Source organism: Ranitomeya variabilis, chromosome 1 (assembly GCF_051348905.1).
Source record: "Ranitomeya variabilis isolate aRanVar5 chromosome 1, aRanVar5.hap1, whole genome shotgun sequence".
Taxonomy (NCBI): Eukaryota; Metazoa; Chordata; class Amphibia; order Anura; family Dendrobatidae; genus Ranitomeya; species Ranitomeya variabilis.
Window position 1 is genome coordinate 18,345,310 of NC_135232.1, and position 22,119 is coordinate 18,367,428.

At 52.1% G+C, this 22,119-nt stretch overlaps 1 protein-coding gene across 5 annotated transcripts in view; it reads right to left on the bottom strand.

Moving 5' to 3' along the window:
• Positions 1–22,119, bottom strand: part of CNTFR (ciliary neurotrophic factor receptor) — a 487,615-nt gene that overhangs the window by 257,246 nt on the left and 208,250 nt on the right. For all 5 annotated transcript variants that reach the window (XM_077281315.1, XM_077281313.1, XM_077281314.1 and 2 more), the window contains one exon: positions 7,299–7,368. The gene's annotated coding sequence lies outside the window, so the exon portion shown is untranslated. The remainder of the gene's footprint in view (positions 1–7,298; positions 7,369–22,119) is intronic.

Sequence of the window (22,119 nt, forward strand, 5' to 3'; positions counted from 1 at the left end):
CGACTATGGCAACTGTGGGGGCCGACTATGGCAACTGTGGGGGCCGACTATGGCAACTGTGGGGGCCGACTATGGCAACTGTGGGGGCCGACTATGGCAACTGTGGGGGCCGACTATGGCAACTGTGGGGGCCGACTATGGCAACTGTGGGGGCCGACTATGGCAACTGTGGGGGCCGACTATGGCAACTGTGGGGGCCGACTATGGCAACTGTGGGGGCCGACTATGGCAACTGTGGGGGCCGACTATGGCAACTGTGGGGGCCGACTATGGCAACTGTGGGGGCCGACTATGGCAACTGTGGGGGCCGACTATGGCAACTGTGGGGGCCGACTATGGCAACTATGGGTGCTCGACTATGGGGGCCGACTATGGCAACTGTGGGGGCCGACTATGGGAACTGTGGGGGCCGTCTATGGGAACTGTGGAGGCCGACTATGGGAACTGTGGGGGCCGACTATGGGAACTGTGGGGGCCGACTGTGGCAACTGTGGGGGCCGACTGTGGCAACTGTGGGGGCCGACTGTGGCAACTGTGGGGGCCGACTATGGCAACTGTGGGGGCCGACTATGGGAACTGTGGGGGCCGACTAAGGGAACTGTGGGGGCCGACTATGGGAACTGTGGGGGCCGACTATGGCAACTGTGGGGGCCGACTATGGCAACTGTGGGGGCCGACTATGGCAACTGTGGGGGCCGACTATGGCAACTGTGGGGGCCGACTATGGCAACTGTGGGGGCCGACTATGAGAACTGTGGGGGCCGACTATGAGAACTGTGGGGGCCGACTATGAGAACTGTGGGGGCCGACTATGAGAACTGTGGGGGCCGACTATGAGAACTGTGGGGGCCGACTATGGCAACTGTGGGGGCCGACTATGGCAACTGCGGGGGCCGACTATGGCAACTGTGGGGGCCGACTATGGCAACTGTGGGGGCCGACTATGGCAACTGTGGGGGCCGACTATGGCAACTGTGGGGGCCGACTATGGCAACTGTGGGGGCCGACTATGGCAACTGTGGGGGCCGACTATGGCAACTGTGGGGGCCGACTATGGCAACTGTGGGGGCCGACTATGGCAACTGTGGGGGCCGACTATGGCAACTGTGGGGGCCGACTATGAGAACTGTGGGGGCCGACTATGAGAACTGTGGGGGCCGACTATGAGAACTGTGGGGGCCGACTATGAGAACTGTGGGGGCCGACTATGAGAACTGTGGGGGCCGACTATGAGAACTGTGGGGGCCGACTATGAGAACTGTGGGGGCCGACTATGGCAACTGTGGGGGCCGACTATGGCAACTGTGGGGGCCGACTATGGCAACTGTGGGGGCCGACTATGGCAACTGTGGGGGCCGACTATGGCAACTTTGGGGGCCGACTATGGCAACTATGGGGGCCCACTGTGGCAACTGTGGGGGCCGACTGTGGCAACTGTGGGGGCCGACTATGGGAACTGTGGGGGCCGACTGTGGCAACTGTGGGGCCGACTGTGGCAACTGTGGGGGCCGACTATGGCAACTGTGGGGGCCGACTATGGCAACTGTGGGGGCCGACTATGGCAACTGTGGGGGCCGACTATGGCAACTGTGGGGGCCGACTATGGCAACTGTGGGGGCCGACTATGGCAACTGTGGGGGCCGACTATGGCAACTGTGGGGGCCGACTATGGCAACTGTGGGGGCCGACTATGGCAACTGTGGGGGCCGACTATGGCAACTGTGGGGGCCGACTATGGCAACTGTGGGGGCCGACTATGAGAACTGTGGGGGCCGACTATGAGAACTGTGGGGGCCGACTATGAGAACTGTGGGGGCCGACTATGGCAACTGTGGGGGCCGACTATGGCAACTGTGGGGGCCGACTATGGCAACTGTGGGGGCCGACTATGGCAACTGTGGGGGCCGACTATGAGAACTGTGGGGGCCGACTATGGCAACTGTGGGGGCCGACTATGGCAACTGTGGGGGCCGACTATGGCAACTGTGGGGGCCGACTATGGCAACTGTGGGGGCCGACTATGGCAACTGTGGGGGCCGACTATGAGAACTGTGGGGGCCGACTATGGCAACTGTGGGGGCCGACTATGGCAACTGTGCGGTTGCAAAGTTAACAGTGCAAGAATCGGGCACCATATTTAGACAAGGTCATGGGCGGTCACCAGATACTGATGATGGAGGTGACGGGCGGTCACCAGATACTGATGATGGAGGTGACGGGCGGTCACCAGATACTGATGATGGAGGTGAGGAGCGGTCACCAGATACTGATGATGGAGGTGACGGGCGGTCACCAGATACTGATGATGGAGGTGAGGAGCGGTCACCAGATACTGATAATGGAGGTGACGGGCGGTCACCAGATACTGATGATGGAGGTGACGGGCGGTCACCAGATACTGATGATGGAGGTGAGGAGCGGTCACCAGATACTGATGATGGAGGTGAGGAGCGGTCACCAGATACTGATGATGGAGGTGAGGAGCGGTCACCAGATACTGATGATGGAGGTGAGGAGCAGGCTTTGTTTACACGTCATGTTTTTGCTGCTTACAGGTTTTGCTGCATTTTTATTGCTCCGTTTTTGTCGTCTCTTGCGCCTGTTGATAGAGTTTAGTGACAGCTGCGATTCTGCGGCTTTATTGCACTGACTCGCTGCTTTCTATGGGTGAATAAACACTGCAAAAATGCTGAAAAAAGTCACACGCTGCCGTCTTCAAAAACGCAGATGTTTTCCGAACCAGTAAAGAAAAAAACAACGTGTGTGCAGGAGATGTCTGAACTCTCGGAGCTTTGCTGACGCGGTAGAATCTGCATTAAAAAAACTCAGCAAAAACGCAACGTGTGAACAGAGACTAACGCTTCTGCCCAGTGCTGTGTAAACACCTGATGACATCACGCAGCACAGCTGTGATGTCACTCACTATCTGCAGTAATCATCCACACTGTGAGAGTGCCGGGCTCAAGTGATGTGATGTTACATCAAGCTGCCGGCAGCTCCTGTGAAATCACCGACCAATGACGTCCCTGATGTTCTCGATGGTGACAAGTCCGGAGACGCTGCCGCAGCTCCTGTGTAATCACTGACAAATGATGTGCCCGATGTGCTGGATGGAGACAAGTCTGGAGACGCTGCCGGCAACTCCTGTGTAATCACCGACCCATGATGTCCCTGATGTGCTCGATAGAGTCAAGTCTGGAAACGCTGCCGGCAGCTCCTGTGTAATCACCGACCCATGATGTCCCTGATGTGCTCGATAGAGTCAAGTCCATAGATGCTGCCGGCAGCTCCTGTGTAATCACCGACCCATGACGTCCCTGATGTGCTCGATGGAGACAAGTCCATAGATGCTGCCGGCAGCTCCTGTGTAATCACCGACCCATGAAGTCCCCGATGTGCTGGATGGAGACAAGTCCATAGATGCTGCCGGCAGCTCCTGTGTAATCACCGACCCATGAGGTCCCCGATGTGCTGGATGGAGACAAGTCTGGAGACGCTGCCGGCAGCTCCTGTGTAATCACCGACCCATGACGTCCCTGATGTGCTGGATGGAGACAAGACCAGGGATGCTGCAGCCATAGGAGCAGGTTTAGGCCACGCACACAGCTCACAGTCATACGAAGAACATGCAGCCTGTGGTTGTGGTTTTGGAAAATGACTATTGGGATACTTGGAGAAATGGCCGCACCACTGAGCCACCGAATCAACGTAACGAGCTGGATTGAGGATTAGAGGGTGCGGCCACCGTACATTACACTGTAATCCCGGAGCTGTGTGACGTTCCCTCATGAAGACCTCTTCACTGACCTCACCCACCGCTCTCAGGCTATCATGGTGCAAAGCGACACGGCAATGGAGGCTGGACGGGAGGTCTGTCCTCTTCAGCGATGAGTCCGGCTTTTGTCTTGATGGCCGGAGATTGGTCTGGAGACCACGTGGATGACACCACAAAGAGGCCGTCATGAGGGAAGGTGGCAGCGGTCCTGCTCCCGGGATTATGGGAGGTTCTGAGGATGTGGCCTCCATGTTTCCTCATCTGCAGTAACGTCTCCGTCCGGTGATTTCCACCATTCCGATCTGCTATTGTGCGCCCTCAGGGCACGGCGTGAGTGGCGGTGGGTAACGCGAGGCATATGGCCAGCTGCTGCCTCCGTTTGATGGGGCCCCTCCATCCAGGAGCAGGGGGTCCGTCAGGTGGTGGGTGCCGAGATCAGAGCGCGTCGAGGGGGATAGCGCTCAGTCGCAGCGCCCGGGGTCACGCTTCTTACTGGAAACACAAGGGAGTCACAACGTGATAATGAAACACAAGCCTGCGCTGCCGTCCACATGCAGAGCGCCAGCTCCTGCGCTCACCGGCAGCACAGCCGCCATCCTCTTAAAGGGACGGCCCAGAGAGGAGAACATAACGCTCAGTCATTGTCTAGTGAGACCTTTGTAACTATCGGATACTTGGGTCTTACTACTAGACCCTGGTCCTGATCCAGTACCGTGCACACTGCTGGGGGTTTGTTACACTGTATCAGCGCAGCACAGCACACATCGCTTCCTGTGATCACGGTTTGGCACAGTGTATCAGTAGTGATAGGAGATTAGATTGTGAGCTCTGGGGTCAGGGATGATGGGAGTAGTGATACATTGTGTGATTGGAGATTAGATTGTGAGCTCTGGGGTCAGGGATGATGGGAGTAGTGATACACTGTGTGATAGGAGATTAGATTGTGAGCTCTGGGGTCAGGGATGATGGGAGTAGTGATACATTGTGTGATTGGAGATTAGATTGTGAGCTCTGGGGTCAGGGATGATGGGAGTAGTGATACATTGTGTGATTGGAGATTAGATTGTGAGCTCCGGGGTCGGGGATGATGGGAGTAGTGATACACTGTGTGATAGGAGATTAGATTGTGAGCTCCGGGGTCAGGGATGATGGGAGTAGTGATACATTGTGTGATAGGAGATTAGATTGTGAGCTCCGGGGTCGGGGATGATGGGAGTAGTGATACACTGTGTGATAGGAGATTAGATTGTGAGCTCTGGGGTCGGGGATGATGGGAGTAGTGATACACTGTGTGATAGGAGATTAGATTGTGAGCTCCGGGGTCGGGGATGATGGGAGTAGTGATACATTGTGTGATAGGAGATTAGATTGTGAGCTCCGGGGTCGGGGATGATGGGAGTAGTGATACACTGTGTGATAGGAGATTAGATTGTGAGCTCCGGGGTCGGGGATGACGGGAGTAGTGATACACTGTGTGATAGGAGATTAGATTGTGAGCTCTGGGGTCGGGGATGATGGGAGTAGTGATACACTGTGTGATAGGAGATTAGATTGTGAGCTCTGGGGTCGGGGATGATGGGAGTAGTGATACATTGTGTGATAGGAGATTAGATTGTGAGCTCCGGGGTCGGGGATGATGAGAGTAGTGATACACTGTGTGACAGGAGATTAGATTGTGAGCTCCGGGGTCGGGGATGATGGGAGTAGTGATACATTGTGTGATAGGAGATTAGATTGTGAGCTCCGGGGTCGGGGATGATGGGAGTAGTGATACACTGTGTGATAGGAGATTAGATTGTGAGCTCTGGGGTCAGGGATGATGGGAGTAGTGATACATTGTGTGATAGGAGATTAGATTGTGAGCTCCGGGGTCGGGGATGATGGGAGTAGTGATACACTGTGTGATAGGAGATTAGATTGTGAGCTCTGGGGTCAGGGATGATGGGAGTAGTGATACACTGTGTGATAGGAGATTAGATTGTGAGCTCTGGGGTCGGGGATGATGGGAGTAGTGATACATTGTGTGATAGGAGATTAGATTGTGAGCTCCGGGGTCGGGGATGATGGGAGTAGTGATACACTGTGTGATAGGAGATTAGATTGTGAGCTCTGGGGTCGGGGATGATGGGAGTAGTGATACACTGTGTGATAGGAGATTAGATTGTGAGCTCTGGGGTCGGGGATGATGGGAGTAGTGATACACTGTGTGATAGGAGATTAGATTGTGAGCTCCGGGGTCGGGGATTATGGGAGTAGTGATACACTGTGTGATAGGAGATTAGATTGTGAGCTCTGGGGTCGGGGATGATGGGAGTAGTGATACACTGTGTGATAGGAGATTAGATTGTGAGCTCCGGGGTCGGGGATGATGGGAGTAGTGATACATTGTGTGATAGGAGATTAGATTGTGAGCTCCGGGGTCGGGGATGATGAGAGTAGTGATACACTGTGTGACAGGAGATTAGATTGTGAGCTCCGGGGTCGGGGATGATGGGAGTAGTGATACACTGTGTGATAGGAGATTAGATTGTGAGCTCCGGGGTCAGGGATGATGGGAGTAGTGATACTCTGTGTGATAGGAGATTAGATTGTGAGCTCTGGGGTCAGGGATGATGGGAGTAGTGATACACTGTGTGATAGGAGATTAGATTGTGAGCTCTGGGGTCGGGGATGATGGGAGTAGTGATACACTGTGTGATAGGAGATTAGATTGTGAGCTCTGGGGTCAGGGATGATGAGAGTAGTGATACACTGTGTGATAGGAGATTAGATTGTGAGCTCTGGGGTCAGGGATGATGGGAGTAGTGATACACTGTGTGATAGGAGATTAGATTGTGAGCTCTGGGGTCGGAGATGATGGGAGTAGTGATACACTGTGTGATAGGAGATTAGATTGTGAGCTCTGGGGTCGGGGATGATGGGAGTAGTGATACACTGTGTGATAGGAGATTAGATTGTGAGCTCTAGGGTCAGGGATGATGGGAGTAGTGATACATTGTGTGATAGGAGATTAGATTGTGAGCTCTGGGGTCGGGGATGATGGGAGTAGTGATACACTGTGTGATAGGAGATTAGATTGTGAGCTCCGGGGTCGGGGATGATGGGAGTAGTGATACTCTGTGTGATAGGAGATTAGATTGTGAGCTCTGGGGTCAGGGATGATGGGAGTAGTGATACACTGTGTGATAGGAGATTAGATTGTGAGCTCCGGGGTCGGGGATGATGGGAGTAGTGATACTCTGTGTTATAGGAGATTAGATTGTGAGCTCCGGGGTCGGGGATGATGGGAGTAGTGATACTCTGTGTGATAGGAGATTAGATTGTGAGCTCTGGGGTCAGGGATGATGGGAGTAGTGATACACTGTGTGATAGGAGATTAGATTGTGAGCTCTGGGGTCGGGGATGATGGGAGTAGTGATACACTGTGTGATAGGAGATTAGATTGTGAGCTCTGGGGTCGGGGATGATGGGAGTAGTGATACAGAAGACACTACACCCCGCTCCTCCTGCAGTCGTCTCTTACCTTGTCGGTGCCACCTGTCAGCTCATGAACTGAGCGCTGCTCCTGGGGAGACGTCTGCAGCTGCCGATATCTGCACAAAAAGGAAAGCGGAAAAGTTTACACCTAAGATCAGGACGGACAACTGACATAGGACTGACACGGCACTGACATAGGACTACTGAGTGACATAGGACTGACACGGCACTGACATAGGACTACTGAGTGACACAGGACTAGCACCGGACACAGCGATGACGAGTGACGCTGCTCCGGACTCTGTTCCCCGTCGCTCTGAAACATTCTGTGACTTATAAAAAATCAAAACTGAGGAATAAGAAGAAAAATCTGATAACTCTGAATCCTCCGCAGTACGGGGAACATAAAGAGGCGCAGAGAAGAGGCGGCAACGGGCGCAAATGGGAACAAGGACAGGAGGAAACACCAAGAGAGGCAGAAAAGTGACACAAACGCAGGAATGAAGTGAGTACATAGACAGAGGTTTACCTCTTCCCTCTCCCTGTCCCGTCTCTTCCCTCTCCCTGTCCCGTCTCTTCCCTCTCTGTCCCGTCTCTTCCCTCTCCCTGTCCCGTCTCTTCCCTCTCTCTGTCCCGTCTCTTCCCTCTCCCTGTCCCGTCTCTTCCCTCTCCCTGTCCCGTCTCTTCCCTCTCCCTGTCCCGTCTCTTCCCTCTCCTTGTCCCGTCTCTTCCCTCTCCCTGTCCCGTCTCTTCCCTCTCCTTGTCCCGTCTCTTCCCTCTCCTTGTCCCGTCTCTTCCCTCTCCCGTCTCTTCCCTCTCCCTGTCCCGTCTCTTCCCTCTCCCTGTCCCGTCTCTTCCCTCTCCCTGTCCCGTCTCTTCCCTCTCCTTGTCCCGTCTCTTCCCTCTCCCTGTCCCGTCTCTTCCCTCTCCTTGTCCCGTCTCTTCCCTCTCCTTGTCCCGTCTCTTCCCTCTCTCGTCTCTTCCCTCTCCTTGTCCCGTCTCTTCCCTCTCCCTGTCCCATCTCTTCCCTCTCCCTGTCCCGTCTCTTCCCTCTCCCTGTCCCGTCTCTTCCCTCTCCCTGTCCCGTCTCTTCCCTCTCTCTGTCCCGTCTCTTCCCTCTCCTTGTCCCGTCTCTTTTCTCTCCTTGTCCCGTTTCTTCCCTCTCCCTGTCCCGTCTCTTCCCTCTCCCTGTCCCGTCTTTTCCCTCTCTCTGTCCCGTCTCTTCCCTCTCCTTGTCCCGTCTCTTCCCTCTCCTTGTCCCGTCTCTTCCCTCTCCCTGTCCCGTCTCTTCCCTCTCCCTGTCCCATCTCTTCCCTCTCCCTGTCCCGTCTCTTCCCTCTCTGTCCCGTCTCTTCCATCTCCCTGTCCCGTCTCTTCCATCTCCCTGTCCCATCTCTTCCCTCTCCTTGTCCCGTCTCTTCCCTCTCTGTCCCGTCTCTTCCCTCTCTGTCCCGTCTCTTTCCTCTCCCGTCTTTTCCCTCTCCCTGTCCCTTCTCTTCCCTCTCTGTCCCTTCTCTTCCCTCTCTGTCCCGTCTCTTCCCTCTCCCTGTCCCGTCTCTTCCCTCTCCCTGTCCCGTCTCTTCCCTCTCCCTGTCCCGTCTCTTCCCTCTCCCTGTCCCGTCTCTTCCCTCTCCTTGTCCCGTCTCTTCCCTCACCCTGTCCCGTCTCTTCCCTCTCCTTGTCCCGTCTCTTCCCTCTCCCTGTCCCGTCTCTTCCCTCTCCCTGTCCCGTCTCTTCGCTCTCCCTGTCCCCTCTCTTCCCTCTCCCTGTCCCCTCTCTTCCCTCTCCCTGTCCCATCTCTTCCCTCTCCCTGTCCCGTCTCTTTCACCTCCTTGTCCGGTCTCTTCCCTCTCCCGTCTCTTCCCTCTCCTTGTCCCGTCTCTTCCCTCCCCCTGTCCCGTCTCTTCCCTCTCCCTGTCCTGTCTCTTCCCTCTCTCTGTCCCGTCTCTTCCCTCTCCTTGTCCCGTCTCTTCCCTCTCCTTGTCCCGTCTCTTCCCTCTCCCTGTCACGTCTCTTCCCTCTCCCTGTCCCGTCTCTTCCCTCTCCCTGTCCCGTCTCTTCCCTCTCTGTCCCGTCTCTTCCCTCTCCTTGTCCCGTCTCTTCCCTCTCTGTCCCGTCTCTTCCCTCTCTGTCCCGTCTCTTCCATCTCTCTGTCCCGTCTCTTTCCTCTCCCGTCTCTTCCCTCTCCCTGTCCCTTCTCTTCCCTCTCTGTCCCTTCTCTTCTCTCTCTGTCCCGTCTCTTCCCTCTCTGTCCCGTCTCTTCCCTCTCCCTGTCCCTGTCCCGTCTCTTCCCTCTCCCTGTCCCGTCTCTTCCCTCTCTCTGTCCCGTCTCTTCCATCTCCCTTCTCTTCCCTCTCTGTCCCGTCTCTTCCCTCTCCCTTCTCTTCCCTCTCTGTCCCGTCTCTTCCCTCTCCCTTCTCTTCCCTCTCTATCCCGTCTCTTCACTCTCTGTCCTGTCTCTTCCCTCTCTGTCCCGTCTCTTCCCTCTCCCTTCTCTTCCCTCTCTCTATCACGTCTCTTCCCTCTCTCTGTCCTGTCTCTTCCCTCTCTCTGTCCCGTCTCTTCCTTCTCTATGTCCTGTCTCTTCCCTCTCTCTGTCCCGTCTCTTCCCTCTATCTGTCCCGTCTCTTCCCTCTCTCTGTCCCATCTCTTCCCTCTATCTGTCCCGTCTCTTCCCTCTCCTTCCTGTCTCTGCTCTCTTTCCCTTGTCTCTCAGCATTCTGTCCTGTCTCTCCTATCTCTGAGCTTTGTCCCATCCCTGCGCTTTCTGCAGTCTCTGTGCGCTCTACTGTCTCTGCACTCTCTCTCCCGTCTCTGCTGTCTCTGTGCTCTCTGTCCCGTCTCTGCGCTCTCTGTCCCGTCTCTGCGCTCTCTGTCCCGTCTCTGCCCCGTCTCTGCGCTCTCTGCTCTGTCTCTGCCCCGTCTCTGCGCTCTCTGCTCATTCTCTGCGCTCTCTGTACGGTCTCTGCTGTCTCTGCGCTCCCTGTCCCGTCTCTGCGCTCTCTGTCCGGTCTCTGCTGTCTCTGCACTTCCTGTCCCGTCTCTGTCCCGTCTCTGCTGTCTCTGCCCCGTCTCTGCTGTTTCTGTGCTCTCTGTCCTGTTTCTGCGCTCCCTGCTCTGTCTCTGCGCTCCCTGTCCCGACTCTGCTGTCTCTGCGCTCTCTGTCCCGTCTCTGCACTCCCTGTCGCGTCTCAGTCCTGTCTCTGCTGTCTCTGAGCTCTCTGCCCCGTCTCTGCTGTTTCTGTGCTCTCTGTCCTGTTTCTGCGCTCCCTGCTCGTCTCTGCACTCTCTCCCGTCTCTGCTGTCTCTGCGCTCCCTGTCCCGACTCTGCTGTCTCTGCGCTCTCTGTCCCGTCTCTGCTGTCTCTGCACTCCCTGTCCCGTCTCTGTCCCGACTCTGCTGTCTCTGAGCTCTCTGCCCTGTCTCTGCTGTTTCTGTGCTCTCTATCCTGTTTCTGCACTCCCTGCTCCGTCTCTGCTGTCTCTGTCCCGTCTCTGCGCTCTCTGTCCCGTCTCTGCGCTCTCTGTCCCGTCTCTGCGCTCTCTGTCCCGTCTCTGCGCTCTCTGCCCCGTCTCTGCTGTTTCTGTGCTCTCTGTCCTGTCTCTGCACTCCCTGTCCCGTCTCTGCTGTCTCTGCGCTCCCTGTCTCGTCTCTGCGCTCCCTGTCTCGTCTCTGCACTCCCTGTCCCATCTCTGCGCTCCCTGTCCCGTCTCTGCTGTCTCTGCGCTCCCTGTCTCGTCTCTGCTGTCTCTGCGCTCCCTGTCCTGTCTCTGCGCTCCCTGTCCCGTCTCTGCTGTCTCTGCGCTCCCTGTCCCATCTCTGCGCTCCCTGTCCCGTCTCTGCTGTCTCTGCGCTCCCTGTCCTGTCTCTGCGCTCCCTGTCCCGTCTCTGCTGTCTCTGCGCTCCCTGTCCCATCTCTGCGCTCCCTGTCCCATCTCTGCGCTCCCTGTCCCATCTCTGCGCTCCCTGTCCCGTCTCTGTCCCATCTCTGCGCTCCCTGTCCCGTCTCTGTCCCATCTCTGCGCTCCCTGTCCCGTCTCTGTCCCATCTCTGCGCTCCCTGTCCCGTCTCTGTCCCATCTCTGCGCTCCCTGTCCCGTCTCTGTCCCATCTCTGCGCTCCCTGTCCCGTCTCTGTCCCATCTCTGCGCTCCCTGTCCCGTCTCTGTCCCATCTCTGCGCTCCCTGTCCCGTCTCTGTCCCATCTCTGCGCTCCCTGTCCCGTCTCTGTCCCATCTCTGCGCTCTCTGTGTCCCGGCTCCTTCCTCTTCTTCACTTTCTGTCTCTTTCGATACTTAATGTCTGGAAAATGTTTCTGCTTCTAAACTCCGTGTTCCTGCGCCAAATCCTGAGTGTTCCCTGAGGAGGAAGAAGCTTTATCCCCGAGAACTGCGGCCTGTCCTCATCACAGGGGAAGTACAGAGATACATCAGCTGCAGAGCATCGCAGCCTCCACCGATGTATTCTGCAGATTATTACACCACTGACCTCTCTGCAGAGCATCGCTCCTCCACCTCCTTACAGATACATAGTGATATATCCTGCAGATCATTACACCGCTGACCTCTCTGCAGAGCATCACTCCTCCTCCTCCTGACAGATACAGTGATATATCCTGCAGATTATTACACCACTGACCTCTCTGCAGAGCATCGCTCCTCCACCTCCTGACAGACACATAGTGCTATATCCTGCAGATTATTACACCACTGACCTCTCTGCAGAGCATCGCTCCTCCTCCTCCTGACAGACACATAGTGCTATATCCTGCAGATTATTACACCACTGACCTCTCTGCAGAGCATCGCTCCTCCACCTCCTGACAGATACACAGTGATATATCCTGCAGATTATTACACCACTGACCTCTGCAGAGCATCGCTTCTCCACCTCCTGACAGATACACAGTGATATATCCTGCAGATTATTGCACCACTGACCTCTCTGCAGAGCATCGCTCCTCCACATCCTGACAGATATATAGTGATATATCCTGCAGATTATTACACCACTGACCTCTCTGCAGAGCATCGCTCCTCCACATCCTGACAGATAGTGATATATCCTGCAGATTATTACACCACTGACCTCTGCAGAGCATCGCTCCTCCACCTCCTGACAGATACACAGTGATATATCCTGCAGATTATTACACCACTGACCTCTCTGCAGAGCATCGCTCCTCCACCTCCTGACAGATACATAGTGATATATCCTGCAGATTATTACACCACTGACCTCTGCAGAGCATCGCTCCTCCACCTCCTGACAGATACATAGTGATATATCCTGCAGATTATTACACCACTGACCTCCCTGCAGAGCATCGCTCCTCCACCTCCTGACAGATGCACAGTGATATATCCTGCAGATTATTACACCACTGACCTCTCTGCAGAGCATCGCTCCTCCATCTCCTGACATACATAGTGATCTATCCTGCAGATTATTACACCTCTGACCTCTCTGCAGAGCATCGCTCCTCCATCTCATGACAGATACATAGTGATCTACCCTGCAGATTATTACACCTCTGACCTCTTTGCAGAGCATCGCTCCTCCACCTCCTGACAGATACATAGTGATATATGCTGCAGATTATTACACCACTGACCTCTCTGCAGAGCATCGCTCCTCCACCTCCTGTCAGATACACAGTGATATATCCTGCAGATTATTACAACAGAGACCTCTCTGCAGAGCATCACTCCTCCTCCTCCTCCTGACAGATACATAGTGATATATCCTGCAGATTATTACACCACTGACCTCTCTGCAGAGCATCGCTCCTCCATCTCCTGACACATACATAGTGATATATCCTGCAGATTATTACACCACTGACCTCTCTGCAGAGCATCGCTCCTCCATCTCCTGACAGATACATAGTGATATATCCTGCAGATTATTACACCACTGACCTCTCGGCAGAGCATCGCTCCTCCACCTCCTGACAGATACATAGTGATATATCCTGCAGATTATTACACCACTGACCTCTCTGCAGACCATCGCTCCTCCACATCCTGACAGATATATAGTGATATATCCTGCAGATTATTACACCACTGACCTCTCTGCAGAGCATCGCTCCTCCACCTCCTTACAGATAGTTATATATATCCTGCAGATTATTACACCACTGACCTCTCTGCAGAGCATCGCTCCTCCACCTCCTGAGATACATAGTGATATATCCTGCAGATTATTACACCACTGACCTCTCTGCACAGCATCGCTCCTCCACCTCCTGACAGATACATAGCGATCTATCCTGCAGATTATTACACCACTGACCTCTCTGCAGAGCATCGCTCATACACCTCATGACAGATACATATTGATATATCCTGCAGATTATTACACCGCTGACCTCTCTGCAGAGCATCACTCCTCCTCCTCCTGACAGATACAGTGATATATCCTGCAGATTATTACACCACTGACCTCTCTGCAGAGCATCGCTCCTCCTCCTCCTGACAGACACATAGTGCTATATCCTGCAGATTATTACACCACTGACCTCTCTGCAGAGCATCGCTCCTCCACCTCCTGACAGATACACAGTGATATATCCTGCAGATTATTACACCACTGACCTCTCTGCAGAGCATCGCTTCTCCACCTCCTGACAGATACACAGTGATATATCCGGCAGATTATTGCACCACTGACCTCTCTGCAGAGCATCGCTCCTACACCTCCTGACAGATACATATTGATATATCCTGCCGATTATTACACGACTGAACTCTCTGCAGAGCATCGCTCCTCCACCTCCACCTCCTGACAGATACATAGTGATATATCCTGCAGATTATTGCACCACTGACCTCTCTGCACAGCATCGCTCCTCCACCTCCTGACAGACACATAGTGATATATCCTGCAGATTATTACACCACTGACCTCTCTGCAGAGCATCGCTCCTCCACCTCCTGACAGACACCTAGTGAAATATCCTGCAGATTATTACACCACTGACCTCTCTGCAGAGCATCGCTCCTCCTCCTCCTGACAGATACATAGTGATATATCCTGCAGATTATTGCACCACTGACCTCTCTGCAGAGCATCGCTCCTCCTCCTCCTGACAGATACATAGTGATATAGCCTGCAGATTATTACACCACTGACCTCTCTGCAGAGCATCGCTCCTCCACCTCCTGACAGATATATAGTGATATATCCTGCAGATTATTACACCACTGAACTCTCTGCAGAGCATCGCTCCTCCACCTCCACCTCCTGACAGATACATAGTGATATATCCTGCAGATTATTGCACCTCTGACCTCCCTGCAGAGCATCGCTCCTCCACCTCTTGACAGATACATAGTGATATATCCTGCAGATTATTACACCACTGACCGCTCTGCAGAGCATCGCTCCTCCACCTCCTGACAAGATACATAGTGATATATCCTGAAGATTATTGCACCACTGACCTCTCTGCAGAGCATCGCTCCTCCTCCTCCTGACAGATACATAGTGATATATCCTGCAGATTATTGCACCACTGACCTCTCTGCAGAGCATCGCTCCTCCATCTCCACAGATACATAGTGATCTATCCTGCAGATTATTACACCTCTGACCTCTCTGCAGAGCATCGCTCCTCCACCTCCTGACAGATACATAGTGATATATCCTGCAGATTATTACACCACTGACCTCTCTGCAGAGCATCGCTCCTCCACCTCCTGACAGATACATAGTGATATATCCTGCAGATTATTACACCACTGAACACTCTGCAGAGCATCGCTCCTCCACCTAAACCTCCTGACAGATACATAGTGATATATCCTGCAGATTATTGCACCACTGACCTCCCTGCAGAGCATTGCTCCTCCACCTCCTGACATACATAGTGATATATCCTGCAGATTATTACACCACTGAACTTTCTGCAGAGCATCGCTCCTCAACCTCCTGACAGATACATAGATATATATCCTGCAGATTATTACACCACTGACCTCTCTGAAGAGCATCGCTCCTCCATCTCCTGACAGATACATAGTGATCTATCCTGCAGATTATTACACCTCTGACCTCTATGCAGAGCATCGCTCCTCCACCTCCTGACAGATACATAGTGATATATCCTGCAGATTATTACACCACTGACCTCTCTGCAGAGCATCGCTCCTCCTCCTCCTGACAGATACATAGTGATATATCCTGCAGATTATTGCACCACTGACCTCTCTGCAGAGCATCGCTCCTCCACCTCCTGACAGATACATAGTGATCTATCCTGCAGATTACACCTCTGACCTCTCTGCAGAGCATCGCTCCTCCTCCTACTGACAGATACATAGTGATATATATAAACTGCAGATTATTACACCACTGACCTCTCTGCAGAGCATCGCTCCTCCATCTCCTGACAGATACATAGTGATATATCCTGCAGATTATTACACCACTGACCTCTCTGCAGAGCATCGCTCCTCCACCTCCTGACAGATACATAGTGATATATCCTGCAGATTATTGCACCACTGACCTCCCTGCAGAGCATTGCTCCTCCACCTCCTGACATACATAGTGATATATCCTGCAGATTATTACACCACTGAACTTTCTGCAGAGCATCGCTCCTCCACCTCCTGACAGATACATAGTGATATATCCTGCAGATTATTACACCACTGACCTCTCTGCAGAGCATCGCTCCTCCACCTCCTGACAGATACATAGTGATATATCCTGCAGATTATTACACCACTGACCTCTCTGCAGAGCATCGCTCCTCCACCTCCTGACAGATACATAGTGATATATCCTGCAGATTATTACACCACTGACCTCTCTGCAGAGCATCGCTCCTCCACCTCCTGACTCATACACAGTGATATATCCGGCACATTATTATACCACTGACCTCTCTGCAGAGCATCGCTCCTCCACCTCCTGACAGATACATAGCGATAGATCCTGCAGATTATTACACCACTGACCTCTCTGCAGAGCATCGCTCCTCCACCTCCTGACAGATACATAGTGATATATCCTGCAGATTATTACACCACTGACCTCTCTGCAGAGCATCGCTCCTCCACCTCCTGACAGATACATAGTGATATATCCTGCAGATTATTACACCACTGACCTCTCTGCAGAGCATCGCTCCTCCACCTCCTGACATATACATAGTGATATATCCTGCAGATTATTACACCATTGACCTCTCTGCAGAGCATCGCTCCTCCACCTCCTGACAGATACATAGTGATATATCCTGCAGATTATTACACCACTGACCTCTCTGCAGAGCATCGCTCCTCCACCTCCACCTCCTGACAGATACATAGTGATATATCCCGCAGATTATTACACCTCTGACCTCTCTGCAGAGCATCGCTCCTCCATCTCCTGACAGATAAATAGTGATATATCCTGCACATTATTACACCACTGTCGTCTCTGCAGAGCATCGCTCCTCCACTTCCTGACAGATACAGTGATATATCCTGCAGATTATTGCACCACTGACCTCTCTGCAGAGCATTGCTCCTCCATCTCCTGACAGATACATAGTGATATATCCTGCAGATTATTACACCACTGACTTCTCTGCAGAGCATCGCTCCTCCACCTCCTGACATATACATAGTGATATATCCCGCAGATTATTACACCTCTGACCTCTCTGCAGAGCATCGCTCCTCCATCTCCTGACAGATAAATAGTGATATATCCTGCACATTATTACACCACTGTCGTCTCTGCAGAGCATCGCTCCTCCACCTCCTGACAGATACATAGTGATATATCCTGCAGATCATTACACCGCTGACCTCTCTGCAGAGCATCGCTCCTCCACCTCCTGACAGATACATAGTGATATATCCTGCAGATTATTACACCGCTGACCTCTCTGCAGAGCATCGCTCCTCCACCTCCTGACAGATACACAGTGATATATCCTGCACATTATTACACCACTGACCTCTCTGCAGAGCATCGCTCCTCCACCTCCTGACAGATACACAGTGTTATATCCTGTAGATTATTACACTTCTGACCTCTCTGCAGAGCATCGCTCCTCCACCTCCTGACATATAGTGATATATCCTGCAGATTATTACATCACTGACTTCTCTGCAGAGCATCGCTCCTCCACCTCCTGACATATAGTGATATATCCTGCAGATTATTACACCACTGACCTCTCTGCAGAGCATCGCTCCTCCACCTCCTGACAGATACACAGTGATATATCCTGCAGATTATTACACCACTGACCTCTCTGCAGAGCATCTCTCCTCCACCTCCTGACAGATACATAGTGATATATCCTGCAGATTATTACACCACTGACCTCTCTGCAGAGCATCGCTCCTCCACCTCCTGACAGATACATAGTGATATATCCTGCAGATTATTACACCACTGAACTCTCTGCAGAGCATCGCTCCTCCACCTCCTGACAGATACATAGTGATATATCCGGCACATTATTACACCACTGACCTCTCTGCAGAGCATCGTTCCTCCATCTCCTGACAGATAAATAGTGATATATCCTGCAGATTATTACACCACTGACCTCTCTGCAGAGCATCGCTCCTCCTCCTCCTCCTGACAGATACATAGTGATATATCCTGCACATTATTACACCACTGACCTCTCTGCAGAGCATCGCTCCTCCTCCTCCTGACAGATACATAGTGATATATCCTGCAGATTATTACACCACTGACCTCTCTGCAGAGCATCGCTCCTCCACCTCCTGACAGATATATAGTGATAAATCCTGCAGATTATTACACTACTGACCTCTCTGCAGAGCATCGCTCCTCCATCTCCTGACATACATAGTGATATATCCTGCAGATTATTACACCTCTGACCTCTCTGCAGAGCATCGCTCCTCCATCTCCTGACAGATACATAGTGATCTATCCTGCAGATTATTACACCTGTGACCTCTTTGCAGAGCATCGCTCCTCCACCTCCTGTCAGATACACAGTGATATATCCTGCAGATTATTACACCAGAGACCTCTCTGCAGAGCATCGCTCCTCCTCCTCCTCCTGACAGATGCATAATGATATATCCTGCAGATTATTACACCACTGACCTCTCTGCAGAGCATCGCTCCTCCATCTCCTGACAGATACATAGTGATATATCCTGCAGATTATTACACCACTGACCTCTCTGCAGAGCATCGCTCCTCCATCTCCTGACAGATACATAGTGATATATCCTGCAGATTATTACACCACTGACCTCTCTGCAGAGCATCGCTCCTCCACCTCCTGACAGATACATAGCGATCTATCCTGCAGATTATTACACCACTGACCTCTGCAGAGCATCGCTCCTACACCTCCTGACAGATACATATTGATATATCCTGCAGATTATTACACCACTGAACTCTCTGCAGAGCATCGCTCCTCCACCTCCACCTCCTGACAGATACATAGTGATATATCCTGCAGATTATTGCACCACTGACCTCCCTGCAGAGCATCGCTCCTCCACCTCCTGACAGATACAGAGTGATATATCCTGCAGATTATTACACCACTGACCTCTCTGCAGAGCATCGCTCCTCCACCTCCTGACAGATATATAGTGATATATCCTGCAGATTATTACACCACTGAACTCTCTGCAGAGCATCGCTCCTCCACCTCCTGATAGATACATAGTGATATATCCTGCAGATTATTGCACCACTGACCTCCCTGCAGAGCATCGCTACTCCACCTCCTGACAGATACATAGTGATGTATCCTGCAGATTATTGCACCACTGAAGTCTCTGCAGAGCATCGCTCCTCCTCCTCCTGACAGATACATAGTGATACATCCTGCAGATTATTGCACCACTGACCTCTCTGCAGAGCATCGCTCCTCCATCTCCACACAGATACATAGTGATCTATCCTGCAGATTATTACACCACTGACCTCTCTGCAGAGCATAGCTCCTCCACCTCCTGACAAGATACATAGCGATAGATCCTGCAGATTATTACACCACTGACCTCTCTGCAGAGCATCGCTCCTCCACCTCCTGACAGATACAGTGATATATCCTGCAGATTATTACACAACTGACCTCTCTGCAGAGCATCGCTCCTCCACCTCCTGACAGATACATAGTGATATATCCAGCAGATTATTACACCACTGACCTCTCTGCAGAGCATCGCTCCTCCATCTCCTGACAGATACATAGTGATATATCCTGCAGATTATTACACCACTGACCTCTCTGCAGAGCATCGCTCCTCCACCTCCTGACAGATACATAGTGATATATCCTGCAGATTATTGCACCACTGACCTCTCTGCAGAGCATCGCTCCTCCACCTCCACACAGATACATAATGATCTATCCTGCAGATTATTACACCACTGAACTCTCTGCAGAGCATCGCTCCTCCTCCTCCTGACAGATACATAATTATTACACCACTGACCTCCCTGCAGAGCATCGCTCCTCCACCTCCTGACAGATACATAGTGATATATATAAACTGCAGATTATTACACCACTGACCTCTCTGCAGAGCATCGCTCCTCCACCTCCTGACAGATACATAGTGATATATCCTGCAGATTATTACACCACACCGCTAACCTCTCTGCAGAGCATCACTCCTCCTCCTCCTGACAGATACAGTGATATATCCTGCAGATTATTACACCGCTGACCTCTCTGCAGAGCATCGCTCCTCCACCTCATGACAGATACAGTGATATATCCTGCAGATTATTACACCACTGACCTCTCTGCAGAGCATCGCTCCTCCACCTCCTGACAGATACATAGCGATATATCCTGCAGATTATTACACCACTGACCTCTCTGCAGAGCATCGCTCCTCCACCTCCTGACAGATACATAGTGATATATCCTGCAGATTATTACACCACTGACCTCTCTGCAGAGCATCGCTCCTCCACCTCCTTACAGATACATAGTGATATATCCTGCAGATTATTACACCGCTAACATCTCTGCAGAGCATCACTCCTCCTCCTCCTGACAGATACAGTGATATATCCTGCAGATTATTACACCACTGACCTCTCTGCAGAGCATCGCTCCTCCACCTCCTGACAGATACATAGCGATATATCCTGCAGATTATTACACCACTGACCTCTCTGCAGAGCATCGCTCCTCCACCTCCTTACAGATACATAGTGATATATCCTGCAGATCATTACACCGCTGACCTCTCTGCAGAGCATCACTCCTCCTCCTCCTGACAGATACAGTGATATATCCTGCAGATTATTACACCACTGACCTCTCTGCAGAGCATCGCTCCTCCACCTCCTGACAGACACATAGTGCTATATCCTGCAGATTATTACACCACTGACCTCTCTGCAGAGCATCGCTCCTCCTCCTCCTGACAGACACATAGTGCTATATCCTGCAGATTATTACACCACTGACCTCTCTGCAGAGCATCGCTCCTCCACCTCCTGACAGATACACAGTGATATATCCTGCAGATTATTACACCACTGACCTCTGCAGAGCATCGCTTCTCCACCTCCTGACAGATACACAGTGATATATCCTGCAGATTATTGCACCACTGACCTCTCTGCAGAGCATCGCTCCTCCACATCCTGACAGATATATAGTGATATATCCTGCAGATTATTACACCACTGACCTCTCTGCAGAGCATCGCTCCTCCACATCCTGACAGATAGTGATATATCCTGCAGATTATTACACCACTGACCTCTGCAGAGCATCGCTCCTCCACCTCCTGACAGATACACAGTGATATATCCTGCAGATTATTACACCACTGACCTCTCTGCAGAGCATCGCTCCTCCACCTCCTGACAGATACATAGTGATATATCCTGCAGATTATTACACCACTGACCTCTGCAGAGCATCGCTCCTCCACCTCCTGACAGATACATAGTGATATATCCTGCAGATTATTACACCACTGACCTCCCTGCAGAGCATCGCTCCTCCACCTCCTGACAGATGCACAGTGATATATCCTGCAGATTATTACACCACTGACCTCTCTGCAGAGCATCGCTCCTCCATCTCCTGACATACATAGTGATCTATCCTGCAGATTATTACACCTCTGACCTCTCTGCAGAGCATCGCTCCTCCATCTCATGACAGATACATAGTGATCTACCCTGCAGATTATTACACCTCTGACCTCTTTGCAGAGCATCGCTCCTCCACCTCCTGACAGATACATAGTGATATATGCTGCAGATTATTACACCACTGACCTCTCTGCAGAGCATCGCTCCTCCACCTCCTGTCAGATACACAGTGATATATCCTGCAGATTATTACAACAGAGACCTCTCTGCAGAGCATCACTCCTCCTCCTCCTCCTGACAGATACATAGTGATATATCCTGCAGATTATTACACCACTGACCTCTCTGCAGAGCATCGCTCCTCCATCTCCTGACAGATACATAGTGATATATCCTGCAGATTATTACACCACTGACCTCTCTGCAGAGCATCGCTCCTCCATCTCCTGACAGATACATAGTGATATATCCTGCAGATTATTACACCACTGACCTCTCGGCAGAGCATCGCTCCTCCACCTCCTGACAGATACATAGTGATATATCCTGCAGATTATTACACCACTGACCTCTCTGCAGACCATCGCTCCTCCACATCCTGACAGATATATAGTGATATATCCTGCAGATTATTACACCACTGACCTCTCTGCAGAGCATCGCTCCTCCACCTCCTTACAGATAGTTATATATATCCTGCAGATTATTACACCACTGACCTCTCTGCAGAGCATCGCTCCTCCACCTCCTGAGATACATAGTGATATATCCTGCAGATTATTACACCACT